We start from the raw sequence: 15,329 nt of genomic DNA on the forward strand, positions 1-15,329 counted from the left end.
AATTGGCTAGTAACTACATTTAAAATAAACACCAGTTGGTAATCAAAAACAGGAGGATAAAGGCTGAGCGGGTTGTGTAAGCAAGATAGAATCACTAGGCCAAAGCAAAGTGCAGGGGAAGCAGAGCGAGCCGCTGCTTCAGAGAAAACAGGCGGAGAGGGGGAACTGTCGCAGCTGCGGGCCTCCCAGCTCTCGAAGAGATTTATATCAGCTTTGCCTTGTGTTTGTTAGCCATCATCAAAACTGATTGTAATCACCGACTGGTCTTCAGGAATAAAGCATTTGTTCCTTTATTAAATAAAAATTAAAAACACATGTAAAGGGCAATGTTTAAACTGCCACGCGGGCTGAGTTTGGCGCATCCTGGTGCATCCCTGGAGACAGCGGCAGAGATTGGACAAGGTTTCCAGAAAATGCTGCAGCTCCCGGGCCCTGGCTGACCCCTTGGCTGCTGGCATTCTGTGCTTGCAGGCACCCGCGGTCCCTGGCCTCCAGGGGAAGAAATGTGCAACCCGCAGCACTGGGGTGAGGCCCCAGCCGCTGCCAAACCGTCCCCTGCCTGTTTGTAATCCCTGCCTTTCTGCACCACCCAAGATGTACTAACCGTCTTGTACAGACTCATTCCTTGGCCTGAGCTGTCTGGCATTGAAAGGGGCGGTGGGAGGGACAAAGACAGCCAAGGGGAAGGGGCAAGAATGGCTTGGGGAGGATCCCTAGGCTGCCAGCAAGCTCCTCAGAATGGGTTTTCCTTTGAGCCAGACATTTTCCAGTGGAACTTTAAACCCACATGCTCGTCCTATCTTCTCCAAAACGCGTGCTGTGTACCTCCTTCCTCGTTAGCAGGAAATTATTCCTTCTTTCTCTCTCATTAGAAACTGGGATTTTCTTTTTAAGGTAAAATTCATATCCCTGATTACTTTTCATTCGATTCACTTGGAAGCAGTGCACTTCCCCCAGAGGGAGTAAAAGGCCCTGCACGAGCCAGAGAAGGAAGGGCCGTTGCACGTGGTCACAGCGAGTGGCACGCCTCATCAGCCCAGCTGCCCGGGGATAGGCTGTGCTTTGTAAAACGGCCACTGATAAGGCCCCGGCATGTGCAGTTTCCTAAGAGCCTTTGCTAAATGAATCATAGCGCACAATAACCCTGTAAGGTAAAACAATGATCGCTGGTATTTTGAAAGCAATCAGTGATTCACGGAGAGGGAGGTAAGGCCCCCCAGAACCACAATTAAAACTCCAACGTTGAGGGAGGCTCCGCTCCTTCCTGCCATCAAAGACCGCTTGTTTGTATCCCAGCCGGATCTCGAGTGAGCCAAGCGTGGTGGGAGCAGCCCACAGCCACAGGCGTGGAGGCCACTGCACAGCTCAGGGCGCTGGCCACAGTCCGTCTTGTGGGGCTGTGGGGAGGCAGGCTCGCTGGGGGCACTGTGGAGGTTTTGTTTACTAATTACATAGTCTCCTTGTAAGTGGTCAGGCAGCAGCCGGGCCTCCTGCTCGGGGACTGCAACCCAGGCGAGGCGTGCCGGCCTGGCCACCCACACACTGGCAGGCCCGCGCCCCCCATGTCCACTGTGGCGGGGAGTCCTCGTCGCCTGGGCACGGCCAGGCCAAAGCCTGTCATTTCCGTAGAAGCCGGTTCTTGCAGGCAGAGCGGCAGATAACTGTTTTGTGTTTCTCTTCAGGTGATTACACAGGCTTGGGCGGTGAGGAGAGAGGCTGGGTGAATTACTGGGAAGGCCCGGCCCGGGGCCTCTCTGAGGAGCAGCCGCAGGGGACCCCAGAAGGCGTCTGGGGACACAGCGGAGTTGGGAAAACAAAGCAGCACTTGGCCTCCCGTGAGTTGCGTGGGGAATTGTCAAACAGGCCACAGTCAGAACAGTCCCGAGGGCCGCCCGAGGGTCCTGGGCCTCTGCTGGGCGGAGCGCTCCCAGGCCTCCAGGCTGCGCTGTCTCCCGGGAAGAGGGGCCTCCGTTCCGTTCAGGACGGCCGAGTGTTTTATTGACCAAACACTGGCGGCTGTGCCTGGTGGTAAGCTTTGGAATTTCTACTTTACTTATGTTTAATACATGGAATCATTTTTAATTTTTAAAATGCTTCAAAACACCCCCAGAAATTTAACAACTACAACTACGAACGTTTCACAGCAACTTTTAGACGCTTTAAAGATTGTTTCAGGGGCCGGCGCTGTGGCATAGCGGGTAAAGCCGCCGCCTGCAGTGCTGGCATCCCATATGGGCACCGGTTCGAATCCTGGCTGCCCCCTTCTGATCCAGCTCTCTGCTATGGCCTGGGAAAGCAGTAGAAAATGGCCCAAGTCTTTGGGCCCCTGCACTCATGTGGGAGACACAGAAGAAGCTCCTGGCTCCTGATTTCGGATCGACACAGCTCCTGACATTGTGGCCAATTGGGGAGTAAACCAGCAGATGGAAGACCTCTCTCTCTCTCTCTCTGCCTCTCCTTCCCTCTGTAACTCTGACTTTCAAATAAATAAAATCTTTTTTTTTAAAAAAAGAGATTATTTCAGGGATTTTAATAGTGATGTGAGAGAAAGGGCTTTTCTTTTCTTTCTTTCTTTCTAAAAAGCAAGTTTTATTTATTTTACTTGAAATGCAGACTGACAGAGATCGGCTGATTCACTCCCCAAATGCCTGCAACAGCTGGGACTCAGCGCAGGCAAAGCCGGGAGCCTGGAATTCCATGCCAATCTCCCACAGGGATGGCGGGGACCCCGGCAGTTCAACAGCTATCCACTGCCTCCCACACATATTAGCAGGAAGTCGGATTGGAAATGGAGGAGCCAGGACTTGAACTGGTAAAGGATGTAGGCATCCAAGGGGGCTGCTTCAGAACACTTTACCCCACAGTACCTGCCCCACAACTGTTTGTAAACAAAGATTTATTTATTTGAAAGGCAGAGTTACAGATAGAGATCTTCCATCTTCGGGTTTCCTACCCAAATGCCCACAACAGCCAAGGCTGGGCCAGGCTGAAGCCAGGAGCCAGGAATTCCATCTGGGTCTCTCCTGTGGGTGGCAGGGGTCCAAGTGTTTGGGCCATCTTCTGCTGCCTTCCCAGGTGCATGAGCAGGGAGCTGGATCAGAAGTGGAACAGCTGGGACTGGAATCTGCACTCATATGGGATGCCAACATCTCAGGTGGCAGCTGAAACCACTGTGCTACAACACCAGCCCCAGACCTTTTCTTCATGATAACATTGCAGCAGCTGTGCACCGAGATCAAAACCAAGAGCAAGCAATTCCGAATTCATACTGGGCAGCACCTACAAAAAGGCTGTCTGCAGAGAGTTCATCTTTTCATCTCACGAAGTAAAAATATGCTTAAATTCCCAAGTCCTCATGGGTATTTGGTTAGTAAAACGGAGTGGAGGGAGGAAACTTGCCAACTCACCCAGCCAAAGACCCCCGTGGAGAGGGGCACTCTGCCGGATGGCGGCTGCTTCACAGGGATCGGCTTTCACCAGGGCAGGCCAGGGAACAAAGGGCTGGCTTCATCTGCCTGAGCTCCACAAGCCCCTGCGCAGGTGGAGCCCCATTCCAATGCCCGCCGCATGGTCTCTAGGACATAAAAGCGCTTTAATAATTTTTTGAATATTTTGAATATCAAATTGAGATGAAAAGTGCATTTGGGAAGGCTGCTCATTGAAGAGCATGCTCAATGCAAACAGGCTGGGCAGGTGCTGGCTCTTGGAGAACCACACTTCTTGACTTTAACGGTGCCTCGTTCTCTATCGCGTGCTCTAAATGTACTGGTGTCTGCCTTCTCCCCCCAAGAAATTTAATTAATCCAAGATGTGGCCTGGGCATCAGGATTTCAAGAAGCCCTCCAAGTGATTCTATTCTGCACTCAAGATTGGAAACAACTGTGTAGTGATTTCATTAATTTTTTAAAAGCTAATATAGGGGCTAGAGCTGTGGCATAGTGGGTAAAGCTGCCACCTGCAGTGCCAGCATCCCATATATGTCCCGGTTCAAGTTTCAGCTGCTCCACTTCTGATCTAGCTGTCTGCTATGGCCTGGGAAAGCAGTAGAAGATGGCCCAGGTGCTTGGGCCCCTGTACCCATGTGGGAAACCTGGAAGAAGCTCCTGGCTCCTGGCTTTGGATCAACCCAGCTCCAGCCATTGTGGCCATTTGGAGAGTGAACCAGTAGATGGAAGACCTCTCTCTCTCTGCCTCTGTTTCTCTGTAACTCTTTCAAACAAATAAGTATTTTCTAAACAAGTTAGTATATATTTCTTTTTTTTTTTTCTTGACAGGCAGAGTGGACAGTGAGAGAGAGAGACAGAGAGAAAGGTCTTCCTTTTTGCCGTTGGTTCACCCTCCAATGGCCACCGCGGCTGGCACACTGCGCTGATCCAAAGGAGGAGCCAGGTGCTTCTCCTGGTCTCCCACGAGGGTGCAGGGTCCAAGGACTTGGGCCATCCTCCACTGCACTCTGGGCCACAGCAGAGAGCTGGCCTGGAAGGGGGGCAACCGGGACAGAATCCGGAGCCCTGACCGGGACTAGAACCCAGGGTGCCGGCGCCGCAGGCGGAGGATTAGCCTAGTGAGCCGTGGCGCCAACCAGTATATATTTCTTTTTAAACATTTGTTATTTTTTCATCTTATTTATTTGAGAGAAAAAGAGATCTCATCCATCCACTGGTTCACTCCCCAAATGTCTGCAATGGCTGGGAGTGGACCAGGCCAAAGCTGAGAGGCAAGAATTCAATCCGGGTTTCCCATATGGGTCGCAGGGACCCAGTTATTTGAGCCATCACAGCTGCCTCCCGTTCTGCATTAGCAGGAAGCTGGATCCATAGCAGAACCAGACCTTAATCCCAGATACTCCTATATGGGATGTAGGCATCCCAAGCAGTGTCTTATCTGATATGATAAAAGCCCACCCCTTATACAGTCCTGTGCCACATAATGTTTTGGTCAGTGATAGACTATATATATATATAAAATGGTGGTCCCATAAGAAATAATAGAACTTGGGGCTGGTGCCGTGGCTCACTTGGTTTATCCTCCGCCTACGGTGCCGGCATTCCATATGGGCACCAGGTTCAGAGAGCCCAGCTCTCTGCTATGGCCCGGGAAGGCAGTGGAGGTTGGCCCAAGTGCTTGGGTGCCTGCACCTGCATCGGAGACCAGGAAGAAGTACCTGGCTCCTGGCTTCGGATCGGCTGGGAGGTGAGCCAGCAGAACAGGCTTGTTACATGAGTTTAGTAGGTCAACATTTCTCAAATTTTTGGACTCAGGATCCTTTACAATGTTAAACATTTTTAGGATCCTAAGTAAATTAAATAAAAAAATTCTGAAGACTTTATTTATCTGGATTATACCTATAGTTATTTACCACATTAAAAATTTAAAAAGAAATTTAAGTCTCTTAATTCATTTAAAAATAATCAACCCATTTCATATTAATACAAGCAACATCTTTCTATGAAAAATAACTATATTTTCCACGAAAAAACACAATAGTGAGTAGGATGACATTGCTTTACATTTTTGTAAATCTCTTTTAAGATCTGGCCTAACAGAAAACAGTTGGATTCTACCTGCTTCTGTATTCAATCTCTTGTAATATATTGTTCTAGGTGATGCATATGAAGAAAATCTGATTTCGCATAGGGATGTTATTGGAAAAGGGAGCAGTATTTTATATTCTTTTCAGATAGTTATGTATGTTCTATGGTGCTATACCAAAAGTAAATGACTGGTAATTTCTTGTACAAGTGACAGCTGCAGGGGTTGGTGCTGCGGTATAGTGGGTTATACCACCCCCTGCAGTGCCAGCATCCTACATGGGTGCCAGTTGGAGTCCTGGCCACTCCATTTCTGATCCAGCTCCCTGCTAATGCACCTTGGAAATCATTGTAAGATGGTCAAATACTTGGGCCCCTGCTACCCATGTGGGAGACCTGGAAGATACTCCTGGCTCCTGGCCCCTGGCTCTTGGCTCCTGACTTCAGCCTGCTCAGCCCTGGCTGTTGTGCCCATCTGGGGAGTGAACCAGTGGATGGAAATCTCAGTCTCTGTCTCGTCTCTCCCTCTCTCTGAACTCTGACTTCTAAATAAATAAATCTTAAAATAATAATAATAAAAAAAACCTAAAGTCTATAGTTTAAAACATCAATAAAGGCTTTCTTATTAAAAAAAAAAAAAAAGTGGTAACTACAATGTGAAACCAGAAACCATATGAATAAGTTTTTCATCTCTCTCTGTTGCCTAAAAACTGTTGGTATATCTTGTTCACACATGCATAAATTTTTTTAACGTCAGTCATTTGGAAAAAATCTTGTTTCACTGAGTTATATGGATCTTCTAAATGTCAACACATTATATCATATCATATAAAAAAGTGCATTTTTCAATATTACCATTGATCTCATCAGTAAAGTCCTAAAATATTGGTAGGCTGTGAAGCTCATGGAGACTGACCTATGTTTTCCAAAATAGGGATTTTTGCTGAAACAATTTACCATTGGTGAGAAATACTATCTCATATTTCCTTTGAAGTGACAGACGTGATTGTTTATTTTTGAGAAAATGTATGCCAGACACTCACACCTGAATCACTGCAGCTTGTTGCTTAGCCATTCTTTATTCTTTCCAGCAGAGTGGCCTCCCCTGACTGCACGGCTAGTTTAGCTTGTAACTCAGTCTCACAGTGCTACAGTGTGCAGCAGACACGCTTTATGCATATGTCCATTTTAGCACAGAGAATATTAAAAAAAATGAAAAGGGTTGAAATTTAATAAAATGAGCTGTATACACAGCTTCATCAAGGACTTCTCTCTCTTTTTTTTTTTAATATCTATTTATTTGAAAGGCAGAGTGAGAGAGAGACAGAGGGAAAGAGAAACAGAGATCTTCCATCCAGTGGTTCACTCCCAAAATGGCCACAATGGCCAGCACTGGGCCAGGCCAAACCCAGGAGCCAGGAACGTCTTCCTGGTCTCCCATGTGGATGCTGAGGCCCAAGAAGCTGGGCCATGCTCCACTGCTTTTCCACATGCATTAGCGGGGCTCTGAGTCAGAAGTAAAGTAGCTGGGACTTGAACCAGAGCTACACATAGTAGCTCTACTCACTATGTCATAGTACCAGCCCCATCAAGGACATCTTTTTTTAAAAAAGATTTATTTATGGGGCCAGCGCTGTGGCTCAGTGGGTTAACGCCCTGGCCTGAAGCACGTGCATCCCATATGGGCACCAGTTCGAGACCCAGCTGCTCCACTTCCAATCCAGCTCTCTGCTGTGGCCTGGGAAAGCAGTGGAAGATGGCCCAAGTCCTTGGGCCACTGAATCCACATAGGAGACCTGGAAGAAGCTCCTGGCTCCTGGCTTTGGATCAGCGCAGCTCCAGCAGTTGCCAGCATGTGGGGCCTTAACAGAAGGCTCCAAGTCTCCCAAGGCTGAGGTGCTTGTGAGGCTTTGGCCGGAGGGCCCGGGAAATTGGTTCACCTGGTCCCTGTGCTCCAGTTACACACAAGTTCCCAACACCACAAATCCACACTAACAGCTTGTTAGGCAATTTAACTTGTACTCAGCTTAGAAATGCTCTATTTAATGTGATCTGATTTCTGTTTATAATTCTTAAAATACTCCTGGTAGTGAAGCTGAGTTCACCCCTTTTCTTGGGCTACAGTTTCTCTCATTGCTGCACAGCTATTAAACAGTGACAGTGCTGTGTCCTAAGCAGGCTCCTTTCCCCGCCACTTGTCAGAGGCCTGTGTCTTGGCAACACCAAGCCGCCAACTCTGGGTTGTCTCGGGGACAGTCCTGTGGCCAGGAAAGAAAACCCATTTGTTGACCCTGAACCAATGCTCCCAGGGCTGGGATTTTCCTTTCTCTTGCTGGAGAAGGAAGCGTGGCCACGGTCCTCTTGAATCGCTGCAGTGGGAATAGCCGCCCAGAAATTCCGGCCTGCCAGATTCAACACGCCAGAGAGGCTCTCTCTTGAGTCACAAATGTGCTGTGGAATTTGCCTGGCACCACTGGAGGGGTTAAAAATGATCCTGTTCTTCCTAGCAGCGATGCTCGAAGCTGACTCAAACCAGGGCAAAGGCCAGTCCTGCTGCTCGCCTGCTCTATTTCCTGAAAGCGCAGCAAGCAAGGCAGACAACTCCAGAGAGCACCCTGAGCTTGCTCTGCAGAGTAATAGTTGCTGTCTTCCTGTGCTGTGAGGAAAAAAGAAAAAATCAACCTCTAAATGTGGCGGGGCAGCAAACTCTCCCGATCGTTAGAAAAATGGCCCTGAGTTTTAGAAAGCTTTTTCTAATGCTTGACCTAAAGTAGCCTTTCTTTCAGGGTCTCTCAGGCAACTGCATCTTAACTTGCTCCCCTCACACTGGTGCCAGGGACACAGGAACATTCCCCTAACCTCAGGACCAAGGCTTGGACTGAGGGAGGAAGAGGCAGGCGCATAGACATACTTGGAGAATAATTTACCAGATCCAGATCATGCTGTTTTTTTAAAAAGATTTATTTGAAATGCAGACTTACAGAGAGAGAGGGAGAGACACAGAAAGAGATTTGCCATCTGCTGGTTCACTTCCCAAATGGGCACATGGCTGGGACTGGGCCAGGCTGAAGTCAGGAGCCCGGAGCTACTTCTAGGTTTCCCACATGGGTACAGGGGCCCAAGAACTTGGGCCATCTTCTGCTGCTTTCCCAGGTGCATTAGCAGGAAGCTGGATTGGAACTGGAGCAGCCAGGTCTCAAACTGACAGTTTGAGATGGGATGTCAGTGCTGCTGGCTGTGGCTTTACCTACTATGCCACAATGCCTGCCCTGATCATGCTGTTCTTTCAAAAAAAGAAAAAAAGAAAAGAAAAAGGAAGAAAAAAAAGAGAACAAAATGATTGACCAATTTGAAAGGTAGAGAAGGATAGACAGGCAGAGAGGTTTTCCACCCACTGGTTCACTCCTCAATGGCCTAAACAGCCAGAGCTAGGCCAGGCTGAAGCCAGGAGTCAAGAACTCCATCTGGGTCTCCCATGTGGGTGGCAGGGCCCCAAGTACTTGGGCCATCACCTGCTGCCTCCCCATGCACATTAGCAGGGAGCTGGATCAGAAGCAGAGTAGAGCACTCTGCTGTGGTATGCTGGTGTCACAAGGAGCGGCCAGCCCTGCTGCACCACCCTGCTGGCCCCTGGATTGCACTGTTATTGTCTGTGTGACGTGGCTGGTCTTTGTGTGCTTTTGAATGTGCATAAACTGAAACAGGGAAACACTTCCATGGTATTCCAGGCAGTCTGCCTTGCACATCCTCACCCTCCACTGCCCCTTTTCACTTTGGCGCAGAGCTTTTGGTCGAGATTCTAGCTCATATTACCTCACAGGAAGAACACTTTTTCCTTCCTAAGCACATTTTTAGTCCATAATGTCTGTGCTGCATTAGGAGAAATGATCAATAAATTGGGGGATCTTGTGCTTTAGTTCTACCACTAAGTGGTCATAGGTACTGGAAAAGTCATGTCTCTGTTCTTGGCTTCATCCATAAAATGGGTTTTGGACAGAGGGCTGAATTCCCAGTGGCTCATAAACATTTAATAATACATTTCTGCTCTCCTTTCCACCACCCCTTTCTCCTGGGCTTTAAAAGATTGGTTGATTGACTTTATTTGAAAGAGTCAGACAGGGGTGGGGCCGGCGCCATGGCACAGATTAATCCTCTGCCTGCGGCACCAGCATCCCATATGGGCGCCGGTTCTAGTCCTGGCTGCTCTTCTTCCAGTCCAGCTCTCTGCTATGGCCTGGGAAAGCAGTAGAAGATGGCCCGAGTCCTTGGGCCCCTGCACCCACGTGGGAGACCAGGAGGAAGCACCTGGCTCCTGGCTTTGGATCGGCGCAGCTTCAGCCATTGTGGCCATTTGGGGAGTGAACCAACAGAAGGAAGACCTTTCTCTCTGTCTCTCCTTCTCACTGTCTATAACTCTAACTCTCAAATAAAATAAAATCTTTAAAAAAAAAAAAAAAGAGTCAGGGGCAGAGGGAAAGAGACGCAGAGACAGAGACAGAGAGAGCGACATCTCCGTTCCTCTGGCTAACTCCCAAACTGCCCACAACTGCCAGGCCTGGGCGAGGCTGAAGGCCAGGAGCCGTAACCTGAGAACTCAGTCTAGGTCTCTCACGTGGGGAGCAGGAATCCAAGTACTCGAGCCTCACCACCGTCTCTCACAGTGAACATTAGCCAGAAGCTGGACTCGGCAGTGGAACCAGGACTGGAGCCCAGTCACTCTGACAGGGCACGTCCCAGGGAGTATCTCACGCCACCACAACCACAGGACGTTGGAGCACAGCAGTAGTTCCCCTGTACCGAGACGGGCTTCGGGGCAATGCTGGCGTTGATGTTCCAGGTCCTTTACGATCCCGACACTTGCTTTCTCTCTCCCTCTGAATGCCAAGCTTTTCCACTCCTCCATCACTCCCACAAGCTTGCACTTCGCTTGCCAAAGCTTCTGTGCCTTCTAGGTGGTCCCCGTGGCTTCGGGCTGCTCCCTGTGTCTCCAGCTGTGGTCTGGATCCTCCACAGCCTGAAAGAGATGGGCAGTGTGATGATTTTTGAAAGCGCCTTCTTTGTTTAGTAGAGTGAAATGGAGGGTCGTGGCAGTCAGGGGATTACAGGCAGTCACAGGCTGGGTGGAAGCAGCAGGCAGGGGAGGCAGAGCCCTGCCCTGCACAGGCGGCCCGTGCTCATCTCCTTCTCTGTCTTTCCCACACAGAAGCCTTCTGGTAAAAGGGAAGAAGGGACCACTGCTGGCTTCCAGGGGAGCACATGGGCCAGGCCAGGCTTTCCAGGGCCGCCCCCCATGCAGGTACTGATGACTGAGTTGGCTTCCTACCCCTGTGAGCAAGAAGGACAGGTCCCCACCCACGCTGCTGGCCCAAATGCTGGAGAACTCCACACATTCCGGGAGTGCAAACATTGGCTCTCCCCAAGCGTTGGGTTGGTGCTGCTCATGACTAAAGGCCAACAGATCCAACAGGTGGCTTCTGAAATCCTTTGATCCTGCTCTGAGGCACAAGCTACAGACTAAAAATATAAAACAGGAAAGAAAAATGGGGGGAAATAAGTAAAAAAGAAAGAGAGAGATCAGTTGGCTAAGCATGTAAAGAAAAAGTAAGTCTGGGTGATTTTAGGGGAAACAAAGAACAACTAGGGAGTTGAACACACAAACCATGTATTTAATATACATGAAAACACGCCGTAAAAGACCCCTTCATGTAGGCAGTAAACACTGAGAAGAGGATTCTATGCAGTGTGTAACTTAAAGTTATTACTCCTTGTGTGTTTATACCAGAAGGCTAGAACAGGCCCTCACTTAAAACGGAAACATCAGAAATACAATGTGCCAAGAAGGTAAACATTGAAACAATCTATAGACATTGGTATAAAATTATGACCATATTTTGTATATTTTCTTAAGCTATTATTAAAAAAATTAAGGGACTGGCATTGTTGTGTAGCAGGTTAAGCCATTTGCTGGCAACACCGGCACCCCGCGTGGATGCTGGTTGGTGTCCTAGCTATTCTACTTCCAATTCAGCTCCTTGAAAATGGCCTAGGGGAAGCAGCAGACGATGGCCCAAGTGTTGCACCCCGCACCCATGTGGGAGACCGGAATGAAGTTTCTGGCTCCTGGTAGCCCTGGCCATTGTGGCCATCTGGGGAGTGAATCAGCAGCTTGCTCTCGCTCGCTCGCTCTCTCTCTCCCCCTCTCTCTGCCTCTCCACTCTCTCTGTAACTGTGACTTTCAAATAAATAAATAAATATATTTTTTTAAATGGAGATCTTCTAGTTAACATGCTTGCCAATCTAAACTACCAGGAGAAAACTTTTTAACATTGGTCAAGGAATTGACATCAAGAACTACAGGAAAGGAGACGGCACTGTGGCACAGTGGGTTAAGCCACTGACTGCAGTGCTGGCATCCAATATGGGTGCTGGTTCTAGTCCCGATTGCTCCACTTCCAATCCAGTTCCCTGTGAATGCACCTGGGAAAGCAGTAAAAGATGGGCCCCTGCCACCCATATGGGAGACTCGGAAAAAGCTCCTGGCTCCTGGCTTTAGCCCGGCCCAGTCCTGACCATTGCAGCCATCTGGAGAATGAATCAATGGATGGAGGATTCTCTCTCTCTCTCTCTCTCCCTCCCTCCCTCCCTCCCCCCCCTCCTGTAATTCTGACCTTCAAATAAATGAATAAATCTTAAAAAAGAAAAGAACTACAGGAAAATATCTTGGCTGATCAGGAGATCAACAGTGGCATAACTGCTTAAATACCTAGGAGTGCATGATAACTTAAAAACTTAATTTGCTATACAACCTTAGAATATGTTTTTTTCTTTCAGATTTGTTTATTTTTTGAAAGGCAGAGTTATAGAGAGGCAGAGGAAGAGAGAGAGAGGTCTTCCATCAGCTGGTTCAGTCCCCAGATGGCCGCACACAGCTAGAGCTGTGTTGATCTGAAGCCAGAAGCCAGGAGATTCTTCCAAGCCTCCCACGTAGGTGCCAGGGCTCAAAGACTTGGGCCATCTTCCACTGCTTTCCCAGGCCATAGCAGAGAGCTGGATCAGAATTGGAGCAGCCGGGACTCGAACTGGAGCACACACGGGAGGCCGGCACTGCAGGCAGTGGCTTTTCCTGCTGCACTACAGCACCAGCCCCCATGTTTTTTACTTCTTTTTTCTTAAAGATTTATTTATTTGAAAGGCAGAATTACACAGAAGCAGAGAGAGGGAGAGACAAAGAGAAGTCTTCCATCCTCTGGTTCACTCCCCAAATGGCCACAACAGCTGGAGCTAGCCAGGAGCCAGGAGCTTCATCCAGGTCTCCCACCTGGGTACAGGAGCCCAAGCACTTGGGCCTTCTTCACTGCTTTCCCAGGCACATTAGCAGGGAGCAGCTGGAAGTGGAGCAGCCAGGACTCAAACTGGTGCCCATATGGGATGCCAGCATTGCAGGTGGTGGCTTTACTCACTACAGCACAGCTCCAGCTCCAGAACATGTTTCCTAGATTTTTATGCCTCAGTGTTCTCATAAATAAAATGGGCCAATACTTTCTCATGAGAGAAAATGAACACTCTGATATGCTACGAGAATGAAAATGAGCAAATTGAAAGCAGTGAGTCAGTCCTTCTCATCTTTAAAAACCAATAGATGGGGCTGGCGCTGTGGCGCAGCAGGTGAAAGCCCTGGCCTGAAGCACCAGCATCCCATGTGGGCGCCGGTTCTAATCCCGGCTGCTCCTCTTCTGATCCAGCTCTCTGCTGTGGCCTGGGAAAGCAGTAGAAGATGACCCAAGCCCTTGGGCCCCTGCACCCACGTGGGAACCTGGAAGAAGCTCCTGGCTCCTGGCTTTAGATTGGCGCAGCTTCAGCTGTTGTGGCCATCTGGGGACTGAACCAGCGGATGGAAGACCTCTCTCTCTCTCTCTGTCTCTACCTCTCTCTGTAACTCTTTCAAATAAATAAAATAAATCTTTTTTTTTTTAAAAAAAAAGAACCAATCTATTTTTTCAGAAAAGAAGAAATGTCTCCTAAAGTTAGTCAAATCACAAAGAAAAAGCAATTTAGTTGAGAGGAGGGGCAAAGATGGACACAGCTTTCCACTCTATGTCTTTCTCTTAAAGAGGCAAGGCAATCGCCTTTTATAATTTTTCTAAGGATTCATCGTGGATGTCTTCCCCATTGGTTATAAATAAGTGTCAGGATCCGGTGAGTGTAAGGAAACCTTGCTTCCTAGAAGGGTTTTTTGCCGATAGAAATCTTTGCCCTGCCGTAGGAACGCTTGGCCTCTTTAAAGGTCGCAGGTGTGTGCAAACAGATGGTGTGGGGAACGGGGATAGATTCGGGTTGCCAAGGCTGCCAAAAGCTGATTTGAGGTTAACACTGGAGAGTGATGGTGCTTTTCCTTTCTCTTACTCAAGAGTACCTGGGGAGCAGGTGCTCTGCCACAGTCACGCCTTGGAGACTTCATTTGTATTCTTTTCTTTTCTGTCCGTTAGTGAGAGGAGAGCCGGATACTTCCACTGTCTCAGAATGGGGCAGCAGGCTTCCCTGAGAATGGCAAGTGTGCAGTGAGTGGTCTCTCCGTCCTTGTGTTTAAACAAGAAAGCAAGGGGGGGCAGGGGGAGAGGGAGAACCCTGGTAAGAGAGGCACAGGGACCGTCCTCCTCGGTAGATGTGGTTTGGGACAAGGGCAGGCAGGCAGGTGCTGGACCCCATGCTGAGCCTCCACTCCCAGCCTCTTGCCCTGCAGGTGTCTGGTACACGAACCAAATGTGCAGGTCCCTCAGAATGGCAGTAGCTGGGCATTTGGCCCGGTCCCGTGGCCAGAGAGTGCGTGTGACGCGGGAGAATCATCCGCCCCCGACAAGCACCGTGGACTGCCAGTTTGCCTGGCCCTGTGGCCGTGGTCCCAGCACAGCATCCACCCCCACAACACACCTTCAGGGTTTGTCTCACCAGGCAGATTCAACCACCTCTCTCCCTGGGCCACCCAAGGCCCTGCAAGTGGCATTTTGATGGCAAGGGGTTGGGGCCACGTAGGCTGACACTTCCCCAGGGAGCACTTGTAAGTCAACGGAGAGATGTGCTAGGGGAAAGCTTTCTGTTCCTTATTTGCTTGCTTTGTTTTGTTAGGAGTGAATCAAGCTGGAAGGTAGAGATTGGAAAACTTAAAGGCATTCTGTGTTTACTCCCACGCCAAGTGGGAATTGCTCAGTAAACAACTCCATACTCATCGGCAGAGAGCAGCCCCTGGAAGTTTGGACCAGATATGCGACTGATCCTTGCCCTCCCGGACATGCCCGGGGCGACCGCAGCAGTGTCCGCTGGAAGGAGGACCCCCACCCCCGGAGTGGGGTGCTCAGGTTCGCTTGTTGCAGGCTTGTCGTGCTGGGATTAGTGAAACCCTTGTCTGAGAGGAGGGGAAGGGAGGGGAGGGGGGAGGAACTGACAGCAAACACTGAGAGAGCCACTTCCGTTAAAACCGGCTGAGATATTGAAGTCCCATTTGTCTTAGTGCAGACTGTCAGTCAAGAGAAAACGTTTTCTGCTTGCCAACCTGTGCCTGTAAAACTGCTGGCCACAGAAGGCACCAGTCCCGTGTGGATATTTAAATGTAATAAAGAACTCGATTTTTTGGAGGATGTGTAAGGAAGATGTGGGGTAAGGGGTGAGAGGGAATGTCGTTCCTGTTTTACATAGATTTTTAAAATTTATTTATCACCAAATGCGGACAACAGCGAGGGCTGGACCAGGCCAAAGGCAGTTGCCTGGAACTCTATCCTGGTCTCCCACGTTGGTGGCAGGGAC

The sequence above is a fragment of the Lepus europaeus genome, chromosome 2 (genome assembly GCF_033115175.1).
Source record: "Lepus europaeus isolate LE1 chromosome 2, mLepTim1.pri, whole genome shotgun sequence".
NCBI classification, from domain to species: domain Eukaryota; kingdom Metazoa; phylum Chordata; class Mammalia; order Lagomorpha; family Leporidae; genus Lepus; species Lepus europaeus.